We start from the raw sequence: 6,032 nt of genomic DNA, 5'->3' as shown, positions 1-6,032 counted from the left end.
AAGCAATTCTGAAACATAAATACTTAGAAGCAATCCTGAAGCACAACTACATGGAAGCAGTCTCAAAGCATAAGTACAGGTCTAAAAAGCCAGAATCAATGTTCAAACAATGAAAACTTATACAACCCCAAATTTTTCATCCAAACCAGCTATAAAAAATAAATAAAAAATAAATAAATAAATAAAGCTAAGAAATGAGGCCAGCCAACAAGGAGCCGTCTAAGGAGAGAGCAGGGACAGCTGAAGAAGAAAGAACCCTTTGCCTTTTAATCTTCAAATCTTACAAAGTCTTGTGGGTATGAGCTAAAGCTTCCTCAGCAGCAGCAATCTCAGCATCAATGCTCTTAGAAGCTTGCCTCTAGAATAGCACTTGAGCCAATGATCGCAGATACTCCAGCAAAAAGGATAAGTTGAACTTGGCTTCTAAGAGATCCTGAACCACTCCCCTCCATTCTAAAAGTTTTTCCTCAGAAAGAGAGTCTAGCAAAGAATCTCTCAAGGAAATTAACACGGCACATAACAGCTCCATCAGAATGTTCCCCAAAAATACTCCTCCTCTGAAACTAGTGGTAAAATCCCTATGACTTTTAAATAGCCCTTCTAGTAGTGGCAGGCCTTCCACAGGCACAGAGAACCGCAAGAAGTTGCCATAGGAGGGCCCAAAATGGCAAAAGTGACTGGCAGGGAGGCTGTTGAACTCCAGAAGATCAAAGCGAGCCAGAAAGGTGGAGAGCCTTGAAGCAGGATCTAAAACAACCATCTCTGGAGCCTCCCCCATTGTTGCATTACCACCAAAAGAAGCTGAGGAACCTTCAACCCTCTGGGCAGTATGAGGGCCAGTAACCTGAGCAGATCCTATACTCCCCCTCAGGAATCACAAGTTCAGGATCCTTAACACCAGTATCAACTCCAGCAAAAAAAAAAAGAGGAAATGGGAGGGACAGACTTAGCTCCTTCTTCTATTAAAAAAAAAGGGAGAGAAATAAAGAGCAAAAGAGGGTAAAAGAGAAACTAGTATCGGCCTCTTGGGGCGGAGTTTCCTCCTCTTGGTCCTTTGACTCCTTGAAGGACTCTAAGAAAGAACACATGGCAAATTGAAGAAAAGGTGAGGAAGCCTCAGCAAAATGACTAAAAGAAGGCAGGGATACAGGGGGCTTCGCCATAACAAAAATACAGGAAAAGGGAAGAAAGAGAGGGGAAACACAGCAAAGACAATCAACACCCACCTTCAGAATCCCCTGATTCTAAAGAAGACGCAGTACCAAAGACAGATCTCGTAGTGACGTGGCCTTGGAAGAGAAAGAAAAGAAAGAAAGAACTCAGAGGAGAGGAAGAAAAAAAAAAGAGGAAGGGGATGCAAAAGAAATATAATTAACGATATTATAAAAGAATAAGGCTCACCTGTTTGCCCAGATGGAGACGCGCCTCCCAAAGGCATTGTACTTAACCCCGTCTGAGGAAGCACAGTCCTTGTAGGACTGGGAGTATGCTCAGTTTGGGGACCCTGGTACGTGGGAAGCTTAGGAACCTTAAGATCCTAGGTGGCCTGGACACCCTGCATTGGCTGCCCAGCCTCCCCAGCAATGCCACTACCGGGGATCTCCTCTTCTGTGCCCTGAGATGCAGCTGCAACCATTTCCCCTTTCAAAGTCTCACCAACATTGGGGGGAGAGGCCTCCAACTAAAAAAGAAGAAGAAGAAAGGGCAACATGAACAACAAAAGCACAAAGACATCACAAATACACAGCACAAATGGATGAAAACCAACAGCAGAAGGTACGGATAAAAAAAAATAAAAAAAAAAACCAAAAAAACCAAAAAAAAAATATACCACATCTTCACCAAAGGAAGAGCTTCTACCTTTCATAGGATCCAACATACGCTTGGACTGCAGAAAAGACAACCGCTCATCAGTTCAAAAAAAAAGAGAAGGGGGAGAACAACAAACTAAAAAAAAAAAAAAAGAGAGTAAAGAAGCCTTGCCCTTCTCTCTCTCTCTCACAGGATCTCTGGGTCTCTGTTGTTTACTACGAGTACGTCCAGAGGATCCCAGAGAACCATGGACCGAAGAACTCACAGAACCTGGGAAAAAAAAGACTCTACCTTAGTCTTCACCTGGCTCTTTATGACTAAGGGTTGCTCAACTTCTTTTTCCTCAACAAGCACCAACTATTTCTGAGATTTTCCAGTTTTCTTCTTTTTTGACTTAAGGCCAATCCCCCCTACACTCTCTTCAACTGCAGCCTCCTTCAATTTCTCCTGCTTAATTATTTTTTCCTTACTCATGCCAATGGGAGTACTAGCACTTATGGCCTCTACCACCCCCTTCTTAATGGGTACTCCAGCAGAAGAACCAATTACAAGATCACATCCTAGCCAAGTTTCTGGAAAATCCTGGGCATAAGTAACCCAACCTCTCCTGGAAGCATGCCACTCTACGACGCCTGTTTTACTGCTCACAGCGGAAGAGACAACACCAGCAGTAGGTAAGGATAAACGTTTGTTGGATGTTGTGGCAGAAGAAATGTCAGGGTTGGGAACTCTCTTTATTATCCCAGTACCAGCATAATCAATAAAAGATTTTTGCACCCTCTAGTAATCGGCATAGCCACTAGAAGCAAAAACCCTTCTTTGAAAGTTGGGCACTACAAACTGAGGACTCCTTCATGACCAATAAGAGAAAGCTTGGAGTCTCATGAAAGGATCCAAGGAAGGAAGAGATGGTACTACATCCTTAAACACTAGGGGAATATCCTGATTAAAGCCAAACTGCTGAAGTACTCGGTGCGCCGAATAATGAGTATACCGAGGACCGCTTGAGGAAAGCACAGGAAGCCAAGAAGGACTAATGCCAGCAAGGTAGGCTAAGCTACCCTCATCACCACGACGCAAATCAAAAGTATTCCCTGTAGAAGTCAGAAAAGGAGATAACACAGAATCGCAAACAAAACCAAGGCCAAACTCCCTGCTTGATCAAATAATTCAACCAAGTTAAAACTGCCACCTCTCAAACTCAGTCAACGGAAAATAATAGGGTGGTTGTCAGTAGAGCTGCCACAAAGCCCTTTAACCACATTAGGGGATCCCTAAAACTTATCTTTTACAAACTTTAAATTCCTACATTTTGCTAAAGTAACCGAGGAATGTTCCCACATAAATACCTGGAAAATGGCGCAATGAAGAGAAGAAGTAATGACATAACAAGAATCACCTTCGGCTTCATCTACATGAAGCTAATCCAATTAAGAATAGACATGGCCCAAAAACATAGGGGCTAAAGGATATTGAGTGCCCTAAGCCAACTTAATCACCAAGGGAAAAAGGGAGGACTTGATTCCATACCCAGGGAACTCACTGAACAAAACTTGCTAAGCCCAAATGCGAAGAACCCGGCTTGCCTAACTTTCTTATCCTTCTCGCGCAAAAGATTCATAACCCACCTGTCCATCCTAGCCGGTTTCCCACCAGAAGAAGCAGTACGTCCACCAAAGAGAGCAAATAACATTTCTTCCACCCTGAGATCCTCATCAGAAAGATCAATATCAAAGGGGTTTTCATCCCCAAGTACCGGAAGAAGAAAATTGTTGACCATGTCCTCCAAGGTGACAGTCAGTTCACCAACAAAAAAAGAGAAAGTATGCAGAGCTGGACACCAACGACGCACCAAGTTCCTAAGGCCTTTGGCATCTCTACAACCCTTAAGATTCTTGGAAATAGCCACTGCTTTCAGGACACCAACACGATCCAAGTGGCCCACATATTCTTCGTCAGAAAGTTCCTTGTCCACCCAGATGGGCCAACCCTGGATCTTTCCGGCAATGAAATCGAAAAAGATGGAGACTGCTTCTTGAAGTCCCTACCTGATCTGAAGATTGAAAATCTCCCTGGGGTCTGGGACTTGAGCAGAACCAACAAAACCCGCCTGACCAAAGAACACCTAGGCATGAGTGGATGAAGGGGCATCACAATGGGACACCTGTGGGAAGAACAAGCTAGGGAAGTACCAAGGTTCTCGTAAGGGAAAAGCAGGATGCCCGATAACTTCCTGAGACTCATCTGCAGAACTAGAGGAACCCTCACCTTCAAAAGGACTAGGAGTACACTCCTTTCTTTTTTGAGAAGAGGAAGAAGCCATTGAAGCAATGCGTATCTTGAAATAAGAAAGCAGGTAGCAGCGAGAATAATTGAAAGAAAAGAAAAAAGGCTAGGAACAGAAGATTCAGGTAGACAAGAAGAAAAAGGGTAATATGAAAAGATTAGAATGAAGAAATAAGAGCAGTTAGAGAAGACAATGTGTGGAAAGACACGCCAGTTGCCAGGAATTAAATTTAAAGAAGGAAAAATTATCAGCAGTTATTAATGAAGTTATGGGAAATGTAAAAGTAGGTGGTGGAAGTACTTTTTTGAGACTCAAACTGCCACGTCCCATTTAAAAAGGAGGAGTTACCAAAAAAAAAAAAATTGAAGGGACCAGGAAGAGATCCCCGAATAAAGATCAAAACGGAAAAGATCCTGCAGAAACTTACGCATGGGCTGCAGGGAACCCATGAGCTCGGGGGGCTAAATGTTGAGGTCCAAAAATTAATTGGTCACAAACTAAGGCCTAAAGAAGTAAAACGTTGGGCTCATTTCACACAAAAAATAAATAAATAATAAAACTAAGAGAGAAAAGGGAAGGCTGGGCTCACACAATAAAGAAAAGAGAAAAGAAAGAAGAAAAAGGGAAAGAGGCCCAGAGGATTGGAATCCAGAGACCCACGAAAGAACAAGAAAAGTCCAAACCAGGCAGAAGTAGCAAACCAAAGAAAGCCCAGTAAGAAGAACTGGGTCGGGATCCCAGAAGTCACCAGAGTCAGGGGATCCCTAGACGTGCGAAGTAAGATTAAAGAAAATTCAAAGAGAGATAAAAAGACAAAGGGCATGCGGATCTCATGCTCCAGACATGTAGTGGAGCCAGGAGGTACGAAGCAAAACGCAGGAGTCTGGTACCGACCATTTGGAGAAAGTGACAAGGAAAAGTACACTGAAAAAGCTGGAGCGCTGAGAAGAAAAAGCCAAATAGCTTCAGACCAGCCAACGGAGAAGTCTGGAAATAGAAAACTAGTTAAGGGATTTTCATTTGGATGCACTAAAGCAAGAAACTATGAGAGAAAAAGGAAACGACATGACCCTGACCAACCTGGCATGGCACGAACTCTAAGGGGCAAAAGGGAGAAATCGTTAGTACCCTGGAGCCCGAAGCTGTGCTATAAAAGGAGGAAGAGGTCCATGCTGAAGGGAGGGAGATTCGGAGAGAAAGATTCATCTTTGATTAGAACATTTAGGCATTCACTGCCATTTTGTTGGAGTTTCATAGAACTAGAAAAAAGCTCTATAAAATTGAAAGAAAACAGAGGAACCGTTCCCGGTATCCCAGAGACAGCCACTATAGCACATGCTCGGATTCAACAAATTCAAACTTTGCAAGTCTTGAAAGCTTAAATAGCTATCGAAGGCTGTAGTTTTTGAACTTAGTTGAACCTTGCATCACGTCTTAGTAAGCATTGCAATCATAACTAAAGAAAATTAATAAAATGCACCTCACTACTTCGAGGATCCCTAACCTGTTCTTACATTATATTTCATTTTGCTGTGCATTTCTTTACTGTTAAAAAGTCATTCAATACAGATATCTTTGCTTGTTAATTATTTATATTGTAGGAAGTTTGCTTTGTGCACCACTCAGTTCTTAACAGCCTTCTTAGCTGCGGTAAACCGAGCCCAACCAACCAAAAATATTTCTTTGGCCCAGGATCCTTGGGCCACTAAGGTGAGAATAAAAAGTCACTCTAACAACATGTCATAAATAATTAAATAGATTAATTATATGAAACTATCTATAAATGAACTAATGAGACATTATCTTAGTCCATGAGATGCATAGTATGTGATTTATCTAAAAAGTCACAGAAGATATAAATCACAAGTTCTTTGTAAATTCAGAATTTTAGTTCGTAGTAGGTGATGAAATTGGGCAGTTCATCTGCGAAGAC

This window comes from Quercus suber, unplaced genomic scaffold (assembly GCF_002906115.3).
Source record: "Quercus suber isolate HL8 unplaced genomic scaffold, Cork oak 2.0 scaffold_146, whole genome shotgun sequence".
Taxonomy (NCBI): Eukaryota; Viridiplantae; Streptophyta; class Magnoliopsida; order Fagales; family Fagaceae; genus Quercus; species Quercus suber.
The sequence above is the reverse complement of the archived record's forward strand: the minus strand, read 5'-3'. Positions refer to the sequence as shown.